Here is a 26093-nt window from a genome sequence, read left to right as displayed (position 1 = left end):
CATATCAGGCACTGAGCTAGTTGCTGGAGACAAAGCAATGAACAAAATTAATAAGCTTAGTTCCCGTTCTTTATAACAAGTTACATGTTGCTTCTTCCTCATCTCAATGCCTCAAATCCAATCTGTAACAGCATAAATAAAAACAAAGTTTGCAAAACATATAAAATTAAATCAGTGTATGTTTTCGCTATTTTGAGCTTAATGAACTCAACGTTGAATTATGTATATTAAGTCTCTAGATTACCAACCAGTCTTTTTTAGTGCACTTATGAAATTGCCTCCTCAAGACATGCATTATTACAAGAGCGGCTGAATGAAAATAGCGCAAAATCTTCCATAAAAACAATTAAAAATTATGACCATAGGGCTTCTCCTTCCTCTCCTGTCCTGGCAAGTATAAAGATCATGACTCTGAGGCTAGGAAAGTAACTACCAAAAGTACCTACATCCCATTACCTAGGTAGATACACTGGCAGTTAGGAGGTTGGGATCAAGTCCTAAGGTGACTTGTTTATTGTCCAAATATGGACACATCTGAGAGTAAAGGAGGGCACTAACATCAGAAAAACAGGCATAAACTAAAACACACAGTCACCCGTAGATAAACCACTTAACCTCTTTGGCTGTTTATTTCCTTGCCAAATAGTGACAATGGCACCTATGTTTATGAAAATATGAAATAGAATAGGCACAAAAACTCTTTGAAAAGCACATAGTGTTACCCAAATTGTGGCTTTCCTATTAATAAGAACAAAATCAATTAATTAATTTTTAATTTGCTCTGTGAGTTGACTCTGAATTAAAAAATAGAGACAGAAATCCTATAACACCCAGGAGGTACAGTAAAACATCAAGAAACACCCTAACTTATCAGGGCCTCTAACACCTTTCCTTAGCCAATCAATTAGGAGCACTCCTTTTTGTAACCAGAGTCCTTTATTAGTGAGAACAAGTGAAATCAAGAAAAGTAGTGCCATGGACGGTGATAGAAACCTGCAGTCCAATGGGGTATAAACTGAAACAAACACTCGTGACAAACAGGTATACACCACACTGCAGTTCTGGACAGCTTATTAATCTTTGGGGGAATTTTTCAATCTGCAACTGGAAGCCTGACCTAGAATGTATTTTATCTGAAGGAAACAGTGTAGTAGCTATTCAGATAACAGTCAATATTTTTCCTCACCATACATCATTTGGTTTTCTCCTAGGACATGCAAAAAAACCTAATAACTTAAAACATAAAGCATTTACTCCTTTATTAGGAAGGGAAGAAAACAGGATACTGACACCGACATAATCTACAAAATCAGGATAAAGTATTGCACAAGTGGATTCCATGTTATGATGTGCTGCTGTAATAGTGGACTTTTCCAGTGCAGGAAGGCTTGACAGGAGCGAGTGGAAGACAGGGTGACAAGGGAATCTGGAACAGACTCTCTAAGGAAGAAAGCAAAAGAAATGAAAGAGATTAAACGAAAGAAACACTAAATTAGAGAAAATGATGGAAAGGAAACTAAGTCCCCTCTTATGACATCGAAAACATTCCTATTTATAATAACCATCGGTTTTCTGACAATCTTCAAGGCTGCAAGGATTTATGTGGCCTCTCGGTTTGTGAAATAGAAGAGTCTGAAAGAGATCACAACAGGTGCACCAGAAAATTGGGTCGTCAGACTGGGATAACTTCCCTCCTCTTCAGTTCTCAAAACAAGATGACTGATTTAGCATCAATGCCAGAAACATAAGAGCACATGGCACGTTAGGTAGAAGACATTCCCCAGGCCTCCCTAACATTCATGACAATCTCAGGGGGAAACTGCTAGTGCATACTCCAGTGTTATTTCTCATCATCTTCCTCAGTAATAGGCCTAGTTACTGACCAGGTACATTTTAGCTGAGAATAAAACTACATTTGCCAGGTTTCCTTGCAAATAAGTGTCTTGACCAGATAATTGACTACGTGCTGGACATTGGGATCTAGGCAGGATTGGCCTCAAGAAGTGATCGTTAGAGGAGAATATATCCAAATTTGTCTCTTACTCCCTCCTATTGTCAAGGATGTTCATGTGATCCCTGAAGCTCATGCAGCAATGGTCAGTTATATGGTTTATGTTTAAAATGATGAAGCAAGAAGACAGAAATGTTAGTGAAGCAACCAGAATGGCTCTAAGCTACAAGCTCCTGGATGTCGTTGACATGAGAGATAAACGAACCCCTCTCTTAGTTAAATCACTGCTATTTGGGGTTGTTGCAGACAGCTAAAATTCACCCTAAAGAATTGTGTAATGAATAGTAAAAGATTATCCTTTCATGAATGTCTTATAATATTGTACCAGTAGCATTTTCAAGATGGACTTTATTAGTTATTTGCAAATACGACACATACTAATTTGGATTCTGCATTGAACCTTGTAAACAACTGCCCCATTTGCCTCTGTTCTCTCATTCTCTCCCTCATCCTCTTTCCCTCCCTCTCCAAAATTGTGATATATCACATATAAAGATATTCTCTCATATAACCAGGATAGCATCTTCATGGCTAAACTAATTAAGAGTAATTCTGTAAATCACCTAATATGCAGTCCATATTAAAATTTCCCCAATTATGTCAAAAATATTCCTTGAAAGCGCTAATAAAATAGGCATCAAGTGAGTCTGAGGAATTAAAAAAAAGAGAGAGGTCCATATAAAATAAACTGTATTGGGAATGAAAAAGTACCAAACTAGATATGTTAGATATAACTTGAGACATAAAAGAATAAAAGAATATTATGAACTCTATGATAATAAGCTTAAAGACTTAGATAAAAATGGGATATTTTATACAAATTTTATATTTCAAGAATCATGAAAATTGTATTAATCCAATAATTATTGGAAAAATGGAATGAATGATAAAAATCTCCCCTATCCCTGAAAAAGCATGGGACTCAAAAATTTTTGCTAGTTTCAGAACCTATTCCCCACTCTGTGTCTCTCTTTAGTTTCTGGTCTGGAGAGATGTTTATCAGTTTTACTAACCAATTGTCATCTCTCACCTTAATTATTAGATGTGTTTACGCGAGGAATAGAGAAGATTAGGGGGACTCACATTGTCATCTACTGGAAATCCACAAAAACACAACTTTTTCAAACATATGTGCCATTGTCCATGCATTTGGCAACATGTAAAAAAAATATATATATATCAAACTCAAAGCCACTCTGGCTAAGTCACTGGCCCCTATTTGTATAAGCTCAGGATGAAGAGGATCCATCCAGCAGTGAAACAGCATCATCAAGGACTAAAGTGCGGAGTTATAGTTGTGTGCAGAGTTATATGCAATTTAAAGCTGATTTTACCCCAGGCCGCAAGATAGATGCCAGAAGTAAATTAAGCTATATATTTACTGGTTTACATCTGGCAGGAAAGATTCTTTTCCATGGTTCTCCCTAGATGTAAAGAAGCCTCTTCCGCCAAAGCCTCCACAAACATTTCTCTATTCCTCATTGGCCCAAATAGTACCAATCTCTAGAAAGATAAACTTGGGGGGAGGGGCAAGACGGCGGAAGAGTGGGGTCTCCAAGTCACCTGTCCTCAACAAATTACCTAGAAAACCATCCAATCATCCTGAAAATCTACGAATTCGGCCTGAGATTTAAAGAGAGACCAGCTGGAACGCTACAGTGAGAAGAGTTCGCGCTTCTATCAAGGTAGAAAGACGGGGAAAAAGAAATAAAGACACAAAAGGCCTCCAAGGGGGAGGGGCCCGCGAGGAGCCGGGCTAAGGCCGGGGCGAGTGTCCCCAGGACAGGAGAGCCCCGTCCCGGAGGAGCAGGAGCTGCACCAACCTTCCCCCGCGGAAAGGCCTCCCGGGGAATTGGAGCAGGATCCCCAGAAAGGCGGGGATGCCCTCGGGCTCCCTGGGACACTAACAGGCACCTGCGCCCCGGGAGATGCGCCGAGCTCCCTAAGGGCTGCAGCGCTCGGCGGGACCCGGAGCAGCTCGGAGGGGCTCGGGCGGCGGCTCCGCGGAGGGGGCTGCGCGGCTCCGGGAACAGCTCGGAGGGGCTCGGGCGGCGGCTCCGCGGAGGGGGCTGCGGGGTGGGAGCGCGAATCCAACAGCGCAGGCCCCGGAGCACAGGGCGCCGGGACACAGCCCAGGATCCGGCCTCCCCCGGGACAGGCAGAGGCCGGGAGGGCCCAGGACAGCGAGGACGCTCCTGCCTGGAGCTGAGCAGATCAGCGGCCCCGCCCGGGAGCCCCCAGGCCCTGCAGACGAGAGCCCCGGAGCTACTGCGGGAGCTGACTCCAGGGTCCCAGAGCTGCCCCCGCCACTGTGGCTTCCTCCCGGGGCCTCACGGGGAGAACAACCCCCACTGAGCCCTGCACCAGGCAGGGGCAGAGCAGCTCCCCCAAGTGCTAACACCTGAGAATCAGCACAGCAGGCCCCTCCCCCAGAAGACCAGCGACACGGACCAGTTCCAGGGGAAGTCAAGGGACTTAAAGTGTACAGAATCGGAAGATACTCCCCCGTGTTTTTTTGTTTTGTTTTTGTTTTGTTTTGTTTTGTTTTGTGTTTTTATTTCTTTCTTTCTTTTTGATTTCTGATTGCTTCCTCCACCCCACCCCCCTTTTTTTCTCCTTTCTTTTTCTTTCTCATTTTCTTCTCTCTTTACCCCCTATTTTTTTCTTCTTTCTCATTTTTTTCTCTTTTCTTTCCTTCTCTCTCTTTTGCTCCTTTTCCCAATACAACTTGTTTTTGGCCACTCTGCACTGAGCAAAATGACTAGAAGGAAAACCTCACCTCAAAAAAAAGAATCAGAAACAGCCCTCTCTCCCACAGAGTTACAAAATCTGGATTACAACTCAATGTCAGAAAACCAATTCAGAAGCACTATTTTACAGTTACTGGTGGCTCTAGAAAAAACCATAAAGGACTCAAGAGACTTCATGACTGCAGAATTTAGATCCAATCAGGCAGAAATTAAAAATCAATTAAATGAGATGCAATCCAAGCTAGAAGTCCTAACGACGAGGCTTAAGAACGAGTGAGTGACATAGAAGACAAGTTGATGGCAAAGAGGGAAACTGAGGAAAAAAGAGACAGGCAATTAAAAGACCATGAGGATAGATTAAGGGAAATAAATGACAGCCTGAGGAAGAAAAACCTACATTTAATTGGGGTTCCAGAGGGCACCGAAAGGGACACAGGGCCAGAATATGTATTGGAACAAATCCTAGCTGAAAACTTTCCGAATCTGGGAAGGGAAACAGGCATTCAGATCCAGGAAATAGAGAGATCCCCCCCTAAAATCAACAAAAACCGTTCAACACCTCGACATTTAATAGTGAAGCTTGCAAATTCCAAAGATAAGGAGAAGATCCTTAAAGCAGCAAGAGAAAAAAGGTCCCTGACTTTTATGGGGAGGAATATTAGGGTAACAGCAGACCTCTCCACAGAGACCTGGCAGGCCAGAAAGGGCTGGCAGGATATATTCAGGGTCCTAAATGAAAAGAACATGCAACCAAGAATACTTTATCCAGCAAGGCTTTCATTCAGAATGGAAGGAGAGATAAAGAGCTTCCAAGACAGGCAGGAACTGAAAGAATATGTAACCTCCAAACCAGCTCTGCAAGAAATTTTAAGGGGGACTCTTAAAATTTCCCTTTAAGAAGAAGTTCAGTGGAACAATCCACAAAAACAAGGACTGAATAGATATGATGACACTAAACTCATACCTCTCAATAGTAACTCTGAACGTGAACGGGCTTAATGGCCCCATCAAAAGGCGCAGGGTTTCAGACTGGATAAAAAAGCAGGACCCATCTATTTGCTGTCTACAAGAGACTCATTTTAGACAGAAGGACACCTACAACCTGAAAATAAAAGGTTGGAGAACCATTTACCATTCAAATGGTCCTCAAAAGAAAGCAGGGGTTGCCATCCTTATATCAGATAAATTAAAATTTACCCCGAAGACTATAGTGAGAGATGAAGAGGGACACTATCTCATACTCAAAGGATCTATCCAACAAGAGGACTTAACAATCCTCAATATATATACCCCGAATGTGGGAGCTGCCAAATATTTAAACCAATTAATAACCAAACTGAAGAAATACTTTGATAATAATACACTTATACTTGGTGACTTCAATCTAGCTCTCTCTATACTAGATAGGTCTTCTAAGCACAACATCTCCAAAGAAACGAGAGCTTTAAATGATACACTGGACCAGATGGATTTCACAGATATCTACAGAACTTTACATCCAAACTCAACTGAATACACATTCTTCTCAAGTGCACATGGAACTTTCTCCAGAATAGACCACATACTGGGTCACAAATCGGGTCTGAACCGATACCAAAAGATCGGGATAGTCCCCTGTATATTCTCAGACCATAATGCCTTGAAATTAGAACTTAATCACAACAATAAGTTTGGAAGGACCACAAACACGTGGAGGTTAAGGACCATCCTGCTAAAAGATGAAAAGGTCAACCAGGAAATTAAGGAAGAATTGAGAAGATTCATGGAAACTAATGAGAATGAAGATACAACCGTTCAAAATCTTTGGGATGCAGCAAAAGCAGTCCTGAGGGGGAAATACATTGCAATACAAGCATCCATTCAAAAACTGGAAAGATCTCAAATTCAAAAGCTCATCTTACACGTAAAGGAACTAGAGAAAAAGCAACAAATAGACCCCACCCCCAGCAGAAGAAGACAGTTAATTAAAATTCGAGCAGAACTAAATGATATCGAGACCAAAAGAACTGTGGAACAGATCAACAGAACCAGGAGTTGGTTCTTTGAAAGAATTAATAAGATAGATAAACCATTAGCCAACCTTATTAAAAAGAAGAGAGAGAAGACTCAAATTAATAAAATCATGAATGAGAAAGGAGAGATCACTACCAACACCAAGGAAATACAAACGATTTTAAAAACATATTATGAACAGCTGTACGCCAATAAATTAGGAAATCTAGAAGAAATGGACGCATTCCTGGAAAGCCACAAACTACCAAAACTGGAGCAGGAAGAAATAGAAAACCTGAACAGGCCAATAACCAGGGAGGAAATTGAAGCAGTCATCAAAAACCTCCCAAGACACAAGAGTCCAGGGCCAGATGGCTTCCCAGGGGAATTCTATCAAACGTTTAAAGAAGAAATCATACCTATTCTACTAAAGCTGTTTGGAAAGATAGAAAGAGATGGAGTACTTCCAAATTCGTTCTATGAGGCCAGCATCACCTTAATTCTGAAACCCGACAAAGACCCCACCAAAAAGGAGAATTACAGACCAATATCCCTGATGAACATGGATACAAAAATTCTCAACAAGATACTAGCCAATAGGATCCAACAACACATTAAGAAAATTATTCACCATGACCAAGTAGGATTTATCCCCGGGACACAAGGCTGGTTCAACACTTGTAAAACCATCAATGTGATTCATAATATCAGCAAGAGAAAAACCAAGAACCATATGATACTCTCATTAGATGCAGAGAAAGCATTTGACAAAATACAGCATCCATTCCTGATCAAAACTCTTCAGAGTGTTGGGATAGAGGGAACTTTCCTCGACATCTTAAAAGCCATCTACGAAAAGCCCACAGCAAATATCATTCTCAATGGGGAAGCACTGGGAGCCTTTCCCCTAAGATCAGGAACAAGACAGGGATGTCCACTCTCACCACTGCTGTTCAACATAGTTCTGGAAGTCCTCGCCTCAGCAATCAGACAACAAAAAGACATTAAAGGCATTCAAATTGGCAAAGAAGAAGTCAAACTCTCCCTCTTCGCCGATGACATGATACTCTACATAGAAAACCCAAAAGCCTCCACCCCAAGATTGCTAGAACTCATACAGCAATTTGGTAGCGAGGCAGGATACAAAATCAATGCCCAGAAATCAATGGCATTTCTATACACTAACAATGAGACTGAAGAAAGAGAAATTAAGGAAATTAAGGAAATTAAATCCCATTTACAATTGCACCCAAAAGCATAAGATACCTAGGAATAAACCTAACCAAAGAGGTAAAAGATCTATACCCTAAAAACTATAGAACACTTCTGAAAGAAATTGACTAAGACACAAAGAGATGGAAAAATATTCCATGCTCATGGATTGGCAGAATTAAATTGTAAAAATGTCAATGTTACCCAGGGCAATTTACACGTTTAATGCAATCCCTATCAAAATACCATGGACTTTCTTCAGAGAGTTAGAACAAATTATTTTAAGATTTGTGTGGAATCAGAAAAGACCCCGAATAGCCAGGGGAATTTTAAAAAAGAAAACCATAGCTGGGGCATCACAATGCCAGATTTCAGGTTGTACTACAAAGCTGTGGTCATCAAGACAGTGTGGTACTGGCACAAAAACAGACACATAGATCAATGGAACAGAATAGAGAACCCAGAAGTGGATCCTGTAATGTATGGTCATCTAATATTCGATAAAGGAGGAAAGACTATCCATTGGAAGAAAGACAGTCTCTTCAATAAATGGTGCTGGGAAAATTGGACATCCACATGCAGAAGAATGAAACTGGACCACTCTCTTTCACCATACACAAAGATAAACTCAAAATGGATGAGAGATCTAAATGTGAGACAAGAGTCCATCAAAATCCTAGAGGAGGGATCCCTGGGTGGCGCAATGGTTTGGCGCCTGCCTTTGGCCCAGGGCGCGATCCTGGAGACCCGGGATCGAATCCCACATCAGGCTCCCGGTGCATGGAGCCTGCTTCTTCCTCAGCCTGTGTCTCTGCCTCTCTCTCTCTCTCTCTCTCTGTGACTATCATAAATTAAAAAATAAAATAAAATAAAATAAAATAAAATAAAATAAAATAAAATAAAATAAAATAAAATAAAAAATCCTAGAGGAGAACACAGGCAACACCCTTTTTGAACTCGGCCACAGTAACTTCTTGCAAGATACATCCACAAAGGCAAAAGAAACAAAAGCAAAAATGAACTATTGGGACTTCATCAAGATAAGAAGCTTTTGCACAGCAAAGGATACAGTCAACAAAACTCAAAGACAACCTACAGAATGGGAGAAGATATTTGCAAATGACATATCAGATAAAGGGCTAGTTTCCAAAATCTATAAAGAACTTATTAAACTCAACACCAAAGAAACAAACAATCCAATCATGAAATGGGCAAAAGACATGAAGAGAAATCTCACAGAGGAAGACATGGACATGGCCAACATGCACATGAGAAAATGCTCTGCATCACTTGCCATCAGGGAAATACAAATCAAAACCACAATGAGATACCACCTCACACCAGTGAGAATGGGGAAAATTAACAAGGCAGGAAACAACAAATGTTGGAGGGATGCGGAGAAAAGGGAACCCTCTTACACTGTTGGTGGGAATGTGAACTGGTGCGGCCACTCTGGAAAACTGTGTGGAGGTTCCTCAAAGAGTTAAAAATAGACCTGCCCTACGACCCAGCAATTGCACTGTTGGGGATTTACCCCAAAGATTCAGATGCAATGAAACGTCGGGACACCTGCACCCCGATGTTTCTATCAGCAATGACCACAATAGCCAAACTGTGGAAGGAGCCTCGGTGTCCATCGAAAGATGAATGGATAAAGAAGATGTGGTTTATGTATACAATGGAATATTACTCAGCAATTAGAAACGACAAATACCCACCATTTGCTTCAACGTGGATGGAACTGGAGGGTATTATGCTGAGTGAAATAAGTCAATCGGAGAAGGACAAACAGTGTATGTTCTCATTCATTTGGGGAATATAAATAATAGTGAAAGGGAATATAAAGGAAGGGAAAAGAAATGCTGGGAAATATCAGGAAGGGAGACAGAACATAAAGACTCCTAACTCTGGGAAACGAACTAGGGGTGGTGGAAGGGGAGGAGGGCGGGTGTTGGAGGGGAATGGGTGACAGGCACTGAGATGGACACTTGACGGGATGAGCACTGGGTGTTATTCTGTATGTTGGTAAATTGAACACCAATAAAAATTAATTAAAAAAAAAAGAAAGATAAACTTAAGATAAAAATATAAGCTCTCTTTCTCTCTATGGATGAATACCATTCCTTTATACATTACATCTTCTTTATCCTTTCATCCATTGGATGGACATTCAGGTTGTTTCCATGTTTTAGTAAATAATGCTAGTTTTTTTTCCCCATGTTTTGAGTCTATTTTTGTATATGGTGTGAGCAAATGGTCCAGGACTAGATCTTTAAATGCTAAGATTAGGAAAGCTACTAAACGAAATCAAGAGGTTTTTACTGCCCTAGTTCTCCTGAACTGCCTAAGGATCCTTGGGAATTCTCTCTTCTAATGCAGTTTAGCCAAGTGGAAATGGATACAAAGTAAGTTATGCAAATTTAAAAGATACAGAGAAGGTGACCAAGGCCACAACCTTGGCTATGATACACACTGTTGACAAGCTGGCTGTTACTCTAAAGATATCAAGGACACTTGGGCAAGCCTTTCTCCAAATTTCTTGTAGATGTGGGCATAGCAAACACATAAGGGCCAGCTACAAAAACCAGGAAATCATCCTGGTGTTAGAAAAGATGGAGAGACACTGAGGTCAGGCAATGAAATTACTCAATGGTCACATAGCCTGAAGTCACTGTGATCTCCCATGCAACTAGGTCCCTGCCCATTTGGAAGCATCTCTGGGCTCCTCCACTAGAACTGAGCAGTTCAACTACAGGCAGAGCTTCAGGCAACAATAGTAAAAGAATCAAGCCACACTGTACTGAATATTGATATCCAAACATTTCCTTAAATAAAATTTTGCCCACATTCCATGGCAAGATGTAACAGAACTAAGTACCTCTGCATTAAATATCCTCTGTATGGAGTACAAGGAAGCAAATTCCAAGCAGAAGTGGAGTGAAGGCTGCAGTATACACTAATTCTTTGTTGTATTTGGATCTAACCAGACAAGGGGTTCTGACCTCAGCATGATTGACATTTTGGAGCCAGATAACTCTTTGTTGGGGGAATTGTCATGTGCATTATGGATGTTAGAAAAATCTCTGACTTTTACCACTAGATGCCATAGCACCTTCTCCCCGGTTAGGACAACCAAAATGTCTCTAGACGTTGTCAAATGTTTTCCAGGCAGCAAAATCATCCTCGGCTGAGAACTAATGGCTTTGACTGACAACAATAATTGGTGCTAACCCCAGACTTACGTTGCTGAAATTAACTGGGGAAACGTATATAGCTAACTTTCTGCTATATAATATTTCATGCATCTATACCACCACACAGAGACAACAGAATACAGCTTCCTCCACTTCAGCTGACAAGTTCCCCAGAGTTGGATCTAGGGAAACGGAGTTTGAATCACTTCAACCTCAGTAGTTCTTCAGCACTTGAACCAGAAAGCAGAGGTCAGAAGTAAAGGTTTTAGGCTAGGAGCAGCGTTGTACTAGAGCCTTCTCACACCTGCTCTTGCACCTGCTTGAGCTAACTATCAGGGTTCAGTGGTTATCAGGTTCAGTAGTATCACATTGGTAACTTGAAACCAGTCATAGATAAAGTATCTATACCACAGAAGCTGCCAAATGCTATAAATTTGGGATTTGGGGGGGGGTTGCTTTGATTTTGTTTTTCCTCTCTTAAAATCCATTGTTAAACATTTACCAGCATACCACTGGCTAGCAGTAAGGTGCTACATGCCATAGACATGATGAAAATTATGGAGAAGAGAAGCAGCACAGTCCAGTCTTCTAAGATTCTAGACCTTTTAGGACAAGCTCTTCTAGAAGTATGGCTCTGTCACAGATTACTGATTTTAGAGGTCATATTAAATAATTTTTAATCATTAGCATTATATCTGAGTCTCAGAGGCCCTATGTATCCCCTATCATAGAAGTGCCTCAAATATAACTCAATATTAGAATTGGTATAGATCATCATAGGCAGAATAATTACACTAACATGGATCAATACACTGTCTCCAGAATGTAGGCTGCTCTGGTAATTAATGAAAGGAATCAGTAGTATTCAGAACTGGATTTAAAGAGTGGATGGGTGAGGAGGATGGGGAGATACACATGATGATCAATTGAACAGTATGCTTCAAAGTATTATCAAAGCCCCAGTCCCCTTCCAGTGGCTTAAAACCAAAGGGAAAAAAAAAAGAAAGATAAAAAGGAAGGAAGGAAAAGAAAAGAAAAAGAAAAAAAAGAGAACTTATATTTAAATTTATAGTTTAAAAAATAATTTCCCTAAAATAAAAGAAAGTTTGAATCCAAGTTTGGAAGAGCATGTGGTAACTGAAAAAAAAAAAAAAGTGATCTAGACTGGTGAACTCCAGGACATAGCTCAGTAAAATTATTTTAAACTTTTAAAATACAGAGGATATTATAGGCATATGTCAAAGATTATCTTCCACAATGCCAAGCTTTTCACCAACTTGGTTAAAAGTTGCAAGTACAGTACAGTACTAGAACTCTTTCCCAGGTGAGCACAATCCTACTTACCTCTTGACCAAGATATGGATTGTATCTGTGAACAAGTACTGAGAAGATTACTAGGCTAATCAGTGCCCCTTGGTTGGCTTTCTAACCCCAAAATCCATTTAATCCATATTCAACCAGTCTGTAGGACCCAATAGCAGCCAAGGGAACTCTGGGAAGAAAAAATCCCCATTGCATTATCTTGTCAAAGTTTAACCAGTAGCAAAACTTTGGATTCCATTGATAAACTAAATTCAGTTATCAGAAAAAAATCTAAAAGCTATATATATGAAGTATCATTTCAGGTGAGAATGAGCTATAATCTCTTTTGTGCACTGATTAATGAACACAAAAAATAAAAAAGTGAATGCTACATAGCACCCTTTCCTGAATGTACTAAAAATAATGTTAGAGATACTGTTTTGAGAGCCCAGCTTTATATCACCAAGATCATGCCTAGAATGGAAGTGAGGGTGATATTTTTCTTTTTTGTTTTTGGTTTTCTTTTAAAGACTTATCTATTTAATCATGAGAGACACACACAGAGAGGCAGAGACACAGGCAGAGGGAGAAGCAGGCTCCTGGCAAGGATCCTGGTGTGTAACTCGATTCCCAGGACCCCAGGATCACGACCTGAGCCAAAGGCAGACATTCAACTGCTGACATCCAGGTGTCCCAATATTTTTCTTTTTTGATACTTCACAAGTTTGGCCTTCTTAAATATGTGACTCAAAGCACATAAGTCACTCATATGCCATTATTCAAGTTGAAATGAATCTATAAAATAAATTTTATAATATCTCTAAAGTTGATATTTTTAAATTTAAAAATGGTCACCTTGGAATGCCTAAAGTCTAGAAATAAAGCTCTGTGATTTGACTCAATTTAATCACCCAAGTAGGTGAAGAGTAATCCCCTTCTCAAACATACCTAACACCTAGGTATAGTGTGCACACACACGCACACACACACACACAAATTGATCTGTAGCAGTTGAAGGTCATAAATACACCAAGGCATCCTATTACTAAGACTTTACACCCACAAAGTAAAACTTTATAGGTTATTGGTTTTAACGCATGTTAAATTCAAAACAACTGTTATTCTCCTGCTATTAAAAACAAATAGATCAGCTCATCCCAGGTAACTCAAAATCCATTTTTCCCCAGGTAGCCTACATCACGAACTAACACGTCCTATTGTATTTCACACTGGGAGACTCTTTGTTACAGGCCATTAGCTAAGTTATTTGTTCTTCCTTGAAATTTGACATAAACATTAGTATAGCTATTATTGTAACCATAAGATACATACGTGATGGATCTGCTTTTTATTTTTCAAAGAAAAAACTTCCTTCTCTTGACTTATATGATATTTGCGTGTGTTTCGAATTTTAATCATACATCTCTGGAGAACAGCCATATTAAAATCTGTGATACAGAAATTAGATCACCAGATTCGGAGTTGGAAACAAGGGTCTAAGTTCTGGCACGCAGTCCATTCGAGCAGTCCTCTAGCCATATGACTCTCAAAGAAGTGAGGGCCCGGGATGGCTCTCCCATGCCCACAGAAGGCAGCTCTCCGGTGGGGTACCCTCCAACCAGCTTTCTAAGCAAATAGCATCTGAGGAGAAACAGGCAAACCCTGTTTCTTGCTCTGCCAGAAAAGTCTACTGCTATTTGCAAATTCATCCCTCTGCACAGAACTGGGGAAGGCCCTGCCTATAGAGAAGGATTTCCAAGGAGACCAACAGAACTGGAAAAGAAGCAGCATATAGATGGAGGATTCTGTTGGAGAATTATGCTGAACCCACCCAATCATAACCCACCCATCGGCCATTATTGATGGATATCCATATCTAGCGGAGAACATGTTTTCAGCAGTACAAGGAACATGGGAAGTGTGACAGCTCCTGGCTTCTGGCAGGACAACACAATATTATTCAGACTGGGGTGTGCAAGGCCAACACCTGCTCGGTTCACTGCAGGGCTCCATCTTATTCCTGCCACCTAAGGGGAGTCACTTAAATCCCTGCCTCAAGCCCCATACTCCTCACCCATGGGAGACTTAAAGAATGTTAGTTCAGCCCGGATTTTACCTGGACCCCACTGGTAGGAACTGATTAGTCCCTTTTTCTTGTGCTGCAATGACATAAGATCCCCTACTAGCGGCCAACGTCGTCCCTGCCAGGGTGGCTTCCTCTGTACTCTTCCCCAGTGAGACTGCAGTTCACTACTTTCTTCTTACCATGATTTCCAGACACCACTCTGATGTTTCGGAACACCATCCTTTGTCTGGGCCCTGCCTTCTCCTATAAGACTACTCTGCAGTTGGTGGACAACCACGCAATCACTTACTTCCCGCCACCAGACTCTTCAGCCATGCTGGCTCTCATCCTCCCCACTGCATTTGACCTATCCCACCCCCTGGCCAAGTACCTTTTATAACATGGTGGGCATGCCTAATCTTGAGGCTAGAACATCAACTCAGTCCTTTACTCCAATACCAGATAAATATTTGACCCAAGGATTGCGCCAAAAGATACCCACTTCCTATAACCCTCGCCACAACTCAGTAAGATGTACATCTTACCCCAGTTTCAAATATGAGAAACTGAGGCTCACAGACACCAGATAACTGGCTCTAGGTCTTCTTGCTAGGAAACTGGGGACCCAGAAGTCTAAACCCAGGCTTGTATAGATATGTAAGCACTACCTCTATACCACATGGCCGGTAGAGATGATGGGTTTGGATCCTTTCCAGGAAAATCATTCTTCAGAGACCAAGCTTCAGCTCTGATTTTCCTCAGTCTTCTCAATCAGTGTGATGTTTGGCGACAGGGAACAGGTGAATTCTTGCTTCCATATTATAAATCCTGGTCAAAACGTTTATAATAAAATGCAAGAAGAAAGGTGAATGCCAATGCTGACTGCTGGAGAGTCCCAGGAGTGTAAGGTGTTTTTATAATGCCGGGGGGCTTTGCTGGAGGGCTGCAATTTTGAATTGGCAGCTGTTTCATCTTCAATGTGGAAAATATCAACTATAAACAGGAGACCTATATCTCTACATGTATCGATAGTATTTCAGTATTCAGATCAGATCTTTTCCTTGGGCAGGTATAGACTTTCTCTTGTCTGCAAGTAGTCATTGACCCAGGGAAAAAATAAGTTACTCAGACGAAAAATTGAACAGTCCCACAGTTTAGTCAAAGACAACAAATTAAGGGATCACCCTCCTGCCATCTCTCTTTAACATAAAATATTTACAACTTCTTTCAACCTTAGTTTCATCACTCACAGTAGGAATGATTTATTGCTTCCTCCCAAGTATTTAGGGGAAACAAAAGCAAAAATGGTTGTAGGTTCTAGAATAAATGATCTAATAAAGGAAAATGGCTCTACAGAAGATTGTACACCTATTCCCCGTTTGTACAATAAAACTCTAAAGGAAAATGATATAGAGTCACAGTTGGTGAGAAACCATTATTTTCTTGCTATGGGCATCAGTCACAGCAGAGATTAGAGATAAAAGTTACCAAACTTTTTGTTCAATTCATCATGTTGGGTTCCACCTTGTTTTAAAGGAACTTGGGAATTTGCAACTCCTCCCATAAGGTGTTAGGAACTCATCCATGGGACATCCATCTGATGCCATCATTCAACGTGAAAGCAGCTTTTCACGTTGTTGAAAAAATTGGGGAACAAAACAAAATTGGGGAACCATGCCAAGGTAGAAAGAATTATTTATCAGGCATATGACTTAATAAGATCATCTTAAATTCTTAGATCCCAAGCCAACATTCAGGGATAGCCCTTGTTCCTTTTTGTTTCCTCTTGTTTCTCACTGGGTTCCAGTTTGGATCATTTCTGTTGGCGCATCTGCAAAATTCCTTGTTTCTTTCTTCACCTGTGTCCCGTCTGTGGTGGTAGGGATTGGGTCAGTCTGGTTAGAAGTTGAACAGAGATGGAGTTTTCCGATGCTAGGTTATCTTCAGTGCTCCATACACCCTCATCCCTCTGGCTGCTGTTATTTGGCACTTGGTGCAGATCTTAAGGGGCTCCAGGTTTGGGTCCAGGCCCCTGCCACCCCCTTCAGGCACCCCTGCCCTTCTGCCTGCCAGGTGGCTCTTCTCTCCCTGCCCATGCCCAGCAGGAGCTTACTGGTGCTGGTGACATGGTGGGGAGCCTCAATGGAAGCAAGGGCAACAGGGCCTTATGGGTGTGACTTTCTCAGCATTCTTGTCCCTCCCCCACTGGCCCGAGGCAGGAGTCATCTGTCCCTCCCCCAGGTAGCCAGCTGTGTCTTCCCTTGCTCCCCCAGAAGCAGTGGATCTTAGCCTGGGTCCTGGGAGCTGGAAGTCCTTCCCCCTCTAAAAGCCACTTCGGGCTTCTGCTTCTCGGGAGAGCAGTGTCTGGGAGTGCTCAGGGTCCCGTACCCCTGCACTTTGCGGAGCCAGTGGAAAAGAGCTGGTGAGTGACAAGACTTTTCAGAACCTTCCATAATCTGTGTCCAGTTCTTCAGGAGTCCAAAACATGCTGCAAAATGCTTACACATAAATCTTTCTGCATCTGCACAAGCCTATCAGTAGATGAGTAACACCTCAGTTGTGGAATTCTTCGTTCAAATGGCATATTCACTTCTTAAATTTTAATTCAAATCCCTTTTTGCACTCCAACAAAAAGAATAAAACATCCGCAAAGAGTGCATTAAAATTCCCATTTTCTTAGATATTTGATAACTTTTTCCTATTAAGATCCTTCTAAGATTTGCTAATTTTATAGGAAAAGGACAGTTTTGTGGTTCTCGATTTGCAAATTGGCAGTGTGTGTGTGTTTATTTCAGAGATATTTGGTCTTTTTTCATTTTATTGGGTTATTCTCATTTATTTGGAAAAGTTCTTTACATTTTAAATAGTTAAGTCTTTTTATATGAATTATAGTTTTCTTCCTATTTTGTCATTTGTCTTCTAATATGGTTCATGAGGTTTGTTCCTGCTCGTAAACATTCATTCGTGTGTATTTAAGTTATTTCTTTTATGCTTTTGGATTTTCATGTCATCCTTTAAAAAAACCTATTCCACTCTAAATGACATTTTAAAAATCAAGTAAAACTTTTACATATCATACAATTAAATCCTACGCAACTGCTAAAAACAATAAGACAAGTCTACAGGTACTACCACAGAAATAGGTCCATTATATGTTCAGTTTAAAAAAAAAAAATCTTTACCGGTATTATTTCACTTAAGCCTCACAATGCTCTATAAAGTTGGCATTATTATTTTCCCATTTTCACTTAAAAGGAAACTGAGTCACAGAGATGTTAAGTATCTTTTAACCTACAGGAAGTCTCATCAGTAGGGGAGGAGCCAGATTTTGCTCCAGGTTGACTGACTCCTAAGCCCCAACTATCTGAGTCTATACTTGGAATATGAAGAAACCGGGGTGGCCCCTTCCCGTTGTTTTCTATTCTTGAGCAGAATTCAGCAACTGGGAAGAAATCTCTTCTGAGTTTGTTTGTTGCTTGTTTGTTTGCTTTTCCTAGAATGAGCCTGTGTTGCTTTTACAATGATGGCTTTTAAAAAACCATCTGACATGAGAGAAAAATCCATCGTACCTCTTGGAAAGGACAGTTTTATTATTAAATATTCTCCAAACATCTTTGAACCTGGAAGATAGTTTTGGGGAGCATGTTGAAGAACTAGTGTTCTTTTTAAAAGAATACCTTTGGGAGGAAAAAAAAACCAAAAACCTAAAACAGTAGATTCTTTTTCCTGGGTCCCTTCACTTTGCTGACAGCTGCGTTCCCAGGCCCACTACCTCGGTAAATAATGCTGAAAGCAATTCCACTTTACTGCTTTTGAGGATGTCATGTATGTTTTCATTAATATTTTAACCTTGGCCCTTTTCGGTTACTTGCGCAAGGGAGAAGGTTTTGTCATTGATGTGACTTACTTTTTTAAAGAATTAAATGATTATCTGACATTTTGCAACATCCTATTGAAGCAGTTAAAATGCTCTACATTTCACTACCAAGTTATGGAGATGATTGCAGATGGACCTATTCCCTAACCCCCATCTGACTCTCTATGTCTGGCATTGAGGTACATCACTGCTAGCCAGTGCCTTCTCTTCTGCTTTTGGATATCCCTGCTCAGCCTAAAAAATTTCATATACCTTAACTACTGCAAAGTGTTTATGCCAACAAAATCCAGAGCGTAGGTTAATTATTAGGGGAAGTCCCTTTCCCAGGGCAATCTGCACATTTATTAAAAAATCCTTATGGCAGTTCACGTAAGCACAAGTCTTTGGAAGCTTTTTATAAAGGGCTTATTCATCTGCATTGATTAAATCCTACATAATTACACTCAGTTCAAGGTCACTAAAAACAGTGATATGTTTCTACAGAAACATTCACATTCTTTTCACCTGCCATCCATTTCCTTTCCTTCTTTCTTCTTTAAATCAACAATTGCTGCATGCCCTCTGGACTGGAGAAACTTCATAGCAGTGTCCATGGTTCTGAGAATAAGGGTTTAGTTTAAAAATCTGTGACATTTACTTACTCATCAAATAATTATTAAGAACCCACTCAGTGCCAAGTCTTGAGAACTTTTTTTTAAATAACGGTAAATAAATAATATGTAGTCTCCTCCTCCCAAAGAGCTTTATAAACTAGCAGAGGCCAGAGGCCAGTAAGATATTGTTGCAACACAAATGGAGGTAAAACCAAACTCCATGGAACCAGTCAGGATACAAAGAGACTTGGGAAACTGTTCCCATCAACTGCACATTCCATAGTAAGAAACCCAACAAAAAAAAATCTTTTACTCAAAAGGCAAATATGTGCACAAGGTCATTCCTTTGGTGAGTTCAAACTTCTCTCTTTATTCATCTTCAATTTCTGTTCTATGCCAGGCCATGCATGGAATATACACAATCACATATATCCTATTATTTTAAACCTTAAGTATCTGTGAGGCAATTGCTACACTATTTTTATACAAGAAAGCTCATATAGAAGTTAGTTTCCTCAAAGCCACACATTTGGGAAAAAGTTGAATTAGAATATGAACCTCTGTCAATTAAGAGTCTGCCTTCAGTTCAGTTCATGATCCTGGGCTCCTGGGATTGAGGCCCACATTGGGCTCCCTGCTGAGAGTGAGCCTCCTTCTCCCTCTCTTCCCCGCTCATGCTCCCAATCTCTGTCTCTCTCTCTCTCTCTCTCAAATAAATAAATAAAATCTTTAAAAAAAATGAACCTTATTTTCCTGTCTCAAGACCACTGATTATCCTATGGCACCATGATTGCACAGTCTACCACTACTGCAGCACCTTTGTATGAATCTTTTCTACGAATATCCCTGTTGTGTGGGTTGGACAAAACATAAAGTTATAGCTGGAAGATATCCCAAGGGCTGGTTTTCTCTATAATCCAGTCTCTCAAGGCAGAGAATATTTCCCTTTTTTTGTGGGTAAAACTTTTTGCCTATTCACTCAATATTGAGTTAACACTTCAGAGATAAACCAATTTTCCAAGTAACTATGAAAGTTTAAGTATTAATTGAAATACAAATCAATAAGGCTATTCTTTAACTTAATTTCTTTCAGTTTCTGATATACCAGTCTCATAATTATGACCCATTTTGAGAACTTAGCCTCAGAACATTCAAAAGAAACAAAGGGCTTGTATTAAATGTTCTATTTCTGGAGATGCCTGGGTGGCTGAGTGATTAAGCACCTGCCTTCAGCTCAGGGCATGATCCTGGGATCCTGGGATAGAGTCCCATATCAGGCTCCCTGCATGAAGCCTGCTTCTCCCTCCACCTGTGTCTTCTGCCTCTCTCTCTGTATCTCTCATGAATAAATAAATAAAATCTTTTTTTAAAAAGTTCTATTTCTGGTTTCTTTTACATTCATTCTAAAATATTTTTTATCCTGAAATTGTTTGCTAATCTTATGTGTCTATGTAATTAAATGGTGCAGGCTATATTCAAATAACTATATTAAGGTATTCACTAAGATAAGTGAAGCTAATGAAAATCACTACTGCATCCTGAAGGACAAATCAACCACGTAGAGACATGGCCCACACCAAAATAGTTGAACAGGTGTCTCTGATCATTTTGGCACTTTTTCCACATCAGAACAAGAGCAGAAAGAAACCTTAATCTAATTGATTACACTGAAATAATAATTTCTACAATTTGTTGGATACTTTATACTGTATTGGTTATATGTTGCTAAGTAACAAATTACCCCAAAGATCTGCAACTTAAGACAACAAGCCAATATTATCTTATAGTTTCTATGGATCAGAAATTCAGGAAGGGCTTATTTAGGTGATTCTGCTGATCTTTTATGAGGTTGCAAGTATCCATTTCCAAAACGTCTCACTGACATAGCTATTGGCAGCAACTACGGGTTCCCATACTTGGATTTCTCCATGAGGATTACTTGAGTGTCCTCTGACTTCCTCCTGAGCAAGCAACCCAAAAAGGCAAGATGGAAAATACAATGTCTTTTGTGATCTAGCCTCAGAAATCAAACCTCACCATGTCCACAATACCCTGGAGTTTTACCCATATTGGCCCTACTGAGTATCAGAGAAGCTACATAAAAACATTGATACCAAGCAGTGAGGATAATTGGTACCATCATGAAGTCTGCATACCACACATACTTAACACTTCTCAAGAACTACTTTTGATCCCAGGACAGCCCTGTGAGATAAGATCATTATTAATATGATATTCATTTATAGTTGTAGAAACTATAATCAGTAAGGTATGATAATGAACTCAAAGTCTCTAGGTACCATGTATTAGAATTAGGCCAGCCAAGTTACCTTGTGTGAGTACATAATCATGAACTTTCTACCTCTAAAGATACAAACCTAGGGTGCACTTGGGTAGCTCAGTCAATTAAGCAGCTGACTCTTGGTTTCCACTGAGGTCAGAATCTCAGGGTTGTAAGATAGAGCCCCACCTCAGGCTCCATGCTCAGTGTGGAGTCTGCTTGAGATTCTCTTCCTCTCCCTCTCCTTCTGCACCCCTTGCCCCATAAAATAAATAAAATCTTTAAGGATACAAACCTGGAAGAACATGAGTGTAGTGTTGCTGGTGAAAAGCTGAAAACCATTCTCTGGAATTGCAAAATAATTGTGGAATCTATGTGCAGGTGAAGGTGAAACAGAGGAAAGCCAGAATGCAAGTACAGGTGAGTGCTGCTTCCACATTGTTCTAGCAGAGGACAAAGGCTCCTTGTCACTGAAAGAGGACTCTTCTGTTCCTTGCCCATATCCTGCAAATGTAGTCCAGTCCCTACACCTGGATTCCAGTTCATCCAGATAGAGCTGTATTCCAGAAAACAATGCTCAGGACTTAAGTGCTCAAGAACCAATAAAAGAGAATCCCCTACTGTAAATTAATACATGAATATCTGATATTTGCAAATCTCTCAGCTTGGGCAATGTTGGGGAGCACAGACCTAAGGATCAGATCTACTGGTTGACTTGGCCAAGGTCCTTCTCCTCTGATGCTGCCAACTAGCCAGATTTCAAAACTCCCTCTTCTACTTAAATAAAAACAGAGAGCTCTAGAATTACTTGCTCTCTTTCAATCCTTTATAATCATACCTCCAGAATGATGCTTCTAGCCTCATGGAGTACCAGTACCCAAGAACTGCAGAGTAATGACCACAGTTAGACTTGCACAGAAACAATATTCCATCCTAAAACCATGTCAGCATCTTTCCAGGAACAATTCTCCCTTATTTGGGCCTAAGAAATTTCGTTTTTGAAAAGTAGCTATGAACTTCAGCACCAAATCCAACTTTACTCAGAAACCTAATCTCTGCCACTTTATAAATAACAACCAAATGAGTAATACAAATGCAAATTAAACTGCAGGGGAGGACTGGTGGCTGGAGGGGAAGAAATCCTTGCAGGATTGTTTTTTCTCCTAGGTAATGAAGATGCCAGCCTGGTGTCCAGATGAGTTTGTTCTCTCCTAAGCCATGAGGAAAGACATGATGAGAATTGAGGGCACAGCTGTGGAACGCATCCTGAAGCCCGTACACTTGGGTTCCCAAGGCTGTCCCCAAGCTTTCGCACAATAACATTTGATTACTACAGTAACTGATGACTGTTTTCATTTGCGTTTCCCACGGTGCTGCTACAGTACACATCCCCAGCTTGGGACTGCGGAAAATCTTTAATGTGTAACTGCTACTTTCCATAACAATGAAGCTAACCTTGCAGGGATCAGATCATGGAGAAGCAGATTTTCAGTAGGAATCTAATATTTTCACAGCAGTGGTCTCTCTGCGGGGTTCTTTTTTAAAGTTTAGGGAGGTAGCTCTGGGATTAGGAGTATGGAATTAGAATGTGAGCTACACTGTGTCTCTAGGACACACAAAAAGAGTCAAGGTCTCCTTTTCTCCACTTATGGAGTGGGGGAACTCTGGTCGTCAGCACATGTCTGAGCACAGTACTGGCCAAACTGGGTTTCCTCAGATATCCAAAAAGTTAAAAGAAAAAAATCTGCTTCAGTAGAGAGTAAGCAGTAGATCATTTACAGGATATCATAGAAAGAATAAATCTGAGTGTGGATCAACAGCATGAGGTAACTACAAAAATTCATGCCAAAAATACTTGGCAGAGCCTACTGCCCATGGAGAGAGGTGTTCATGTTCTAGACCACCTCCCTTCACCTGTACCCCATGCATTGTTCTGCTCATTTCAAATTAGCAAGGGCATTGATGTCATAGCTCTCCCTACCACCCCCGTCCAAATGGCTTTTAGGAAAATCTTTCATGCTAAATTTCCTGAAATCTTGAGGGTCTTACAATTTTTTCACACACTGTCATAGTTTAATACGATGTACAACACTAATTCAAAAAATCCTTTTCTTGGGAGTTAAAAACATTTTAGTTATCTCTTTGTATCTAATGTTACTAGCAAAAAGTCTCATGTCCCATAAGACTCAAAAAAGATTGATAATCTCGATTGCACAAAAACTGAAACAACTTACAGAAAGATTGTCACTGCTTTACATTTCTGTAATTTTAAAAGATACCCACCTTAGTAGAGGTTGTTTCTGCATTCTTTCTGTTGCAATTTCACATGCCATGTGGCCTGTGGAAAATTCCATTCTATTCATTCCACTCTATATTCATAAGATATATATGAATATAGAATATTCCATTCTATATTCATAAGATAATAACAGTAGAAAAGCAAATTATAACTCGGTATTCTGAAAATACCTTTTACTTCATACACTGCCTGAAGTAGTCCTGGGGAACCCTCAGGCTCCCCAGGTTGTACTTTGAGAACTGCTAGTATAAAACACTTTTAAAACTAGAGAAGAAAAAGTCCAACAATGTTATTTTAAAATGGGCTAGTGAAATGAACGGACTATTCAAGGAAAAATAAAATGGCCCTTGGACATAAGAAATGTTCAAGCTTACTCATATTAAAAGAAACACCAACTAAAATTAGGCCAAGACACCATTTACCAGAAGAAAAAAGTGTTTTCTCAGAAGTTTAACAACATATTTTGTTGCCAAGACTCTGAAGAAACCCAGGAGCTCTCAGATTATAAATTCTAGACACCATTTCTCTCAAAAGGAATTAGATATCCTCAAGAAATAGCTGGTTTCCAGTCTGGAGCAGAAATATACAAGATGAGTTTCGAACATTTTTTTGCACCTAATGAAAAGGGAACTGTCAAAGAATATTAGAATCATGTCTAAAGGGCTCAAGAGCCAATTTGATGAGTTGTATCAAATCTGGTTTGACCTCAGCATCAATAAGGATAACACACACAATGGATTACATACAATACATAAAATATGTTTAAATCCATGACTTCATAATAATACTGTGAAATAATACTAATAAGTGAACTTTGAAGGATGATAGTGACCCAAGTCATTTTTAAAATTAATTAGTAAAGCCAAAGACTAAAGCATTTATCTTGCCTTTTCTATAAGAACTATACTAATGGATTAACAAATAGCAAATGTAAGGAATTTTATTTTTATAGAAATATTTCAGCTAATAAATGAAGAAGGAATGCTAGAATTCCACCATTTTGCAATCCCTAGGGAAGTGACTGATATAGCACTAATTCATTGACTGTCAATGACTAGAACATGAGAAAAAGACAGATACTATGCGTCCCCTGTGGACAACATAAGCAATAAAGTATTCCTGGTGGAAAGAACAACTAAACAGAATCAAAAGAAGCCTCAAAATTTGATCACCTATTTGTCAAACTGGTAGGAAACATCTGATCATCTTGTAGAGTTCAGAGACTTACACAGGTTATGTGACATTTTCCAGGAAGTTGTGTCCCATTAATCCATAGATCTCAGGCTTCCTTATCTTAAATAATTCTAGATAACAGGACATCCTGCGAAATTCTCCCACTAGCAAAAACCATTAGTTGTTTATCACATTTGTCATCAGCAAATTTACAAAGATTCTACTGAGTCCCTGCCTTCTCTCTTTCCCAGGGGCATCCCCATGAGAGAGAAAGGACTTTAGACCTGCTGCTTAACCATTAATTTCCTTCATGCCCTTCCAGGCAATAAGACAAATTATTGAAAGATCACAAATGGTAACATACTGAAAGATCACAAGTAATAAAAAGAGACAAATGGAACAAAATTAAAAAGCCAGAAATTAATCCATATCTATATAAGAATTTTATATATGCTGGGGATAATAAATGAAAATCAGTGGGGGAAACAGTGGATTGTTTGGTAATAGTGTTGAGAAGATGGAGTCATTGTGGTAAACTCCAGGATGGTTCTCAATGATACCTACCTCCTGGTATTCACACTCTTGTGTAGTCCTCTACCGGACTGGGTCACAGCCCATCTGTGTAACCAGTAGCATAAGGCATACATGACACAATATTTCCAAGATTACATTATGAATCACTGTGACTTCCATCCTGAGTTCTCTCCCTCTATTTTCCCCTCTCTTTCATTTCTTGCTCTGGGGAAGGCAGGCAGCAGTGTTCTGAACAGTCCTCCAGAGAGATTTCCATGACAAGGTTTCAATCAGCCTCCAGCCAATCATCAATGAGGAACTGAGGCCTACCAACAATTATATGAATGTGCTTAGAATCAGATTTCCCAGGCTGTGAAGTTACTGCGACTCTAGCCAGCAGGTTACCTAGAACCTGATACAGAACCTCCCAGCTAAACTGCTGCCAGGTTCCCAACTCTGAGAATGTAAGATCATGTTTGTTGTCTTAGCCCACTAAATTTTAGGGTGATTTGTTGGGTAGTGATGAATAAGTAATACAGATTTTGGTACCAAAAGTAAGATGTGCTGTAAAAGCCTATATGGGAGAGACAGTGGGCAGAAATCAGACACATACAGGACTTTGAAGAGAACATTAGTAAAAGTTTAAATTGCCTAGTTGGATTTTTTGTAAAATGTTGGACTTTAAGAAGGTTGCCAGTGAGGGCTTAAAAGAAAATGAGGACAATCTTACTGGAAACTGGAGGAAAGGAGATCCTCATTATGTCCTAATAGAAAGTTGGGCAACAGTAACCAGAAGTAACGTGGAAGTTAAAAATATACGTCATGCACTGG

General features: G+C 40.0%; 1 long non-coding RNA gene across 1 annotated transcript; it reads right to left on the bottom strand.

The window, feature by feature from the left end:
• Nucleotides 1-1242: 1242 nt before the first annotated feature.
• Nucleotides 1243-24957, bottom strand: LOC140598458 (uncharacterized). Its single transcript, XR_012000886.1, has 2 exons — nucleotides 24805-24957; nucleotides 1243-1440 (listed from the first exon to the last, which is right to left on the bottom strand). It is a non-coding gene; the product is annotated as an uncharacterized lncRNA (long non-coding RNA).
• Nucleotides 24958-26093: the final 1136 nt, after the last annotated feature.

Source organism: Vulpes vulpes, chromosome 4 (assembly GCF_048418805.1).
Source record: "Vulpes vulpes isolate BD-2025 chromosome 4, VulVul3, whole genome shotgun sequence".
In the NCBI taxonomy this organism is placed as follows: Eukaryota; Metazoa; Chordata; class Mammalia; order Carnivora; family Canidae; genus Vulpes; species Vulpes vulpes.
The sequence above is the reverse complement of the archived record's forward strand: the minus strand, read 5'-3'. Positions and strand labels throughout refer to the sequence as shown.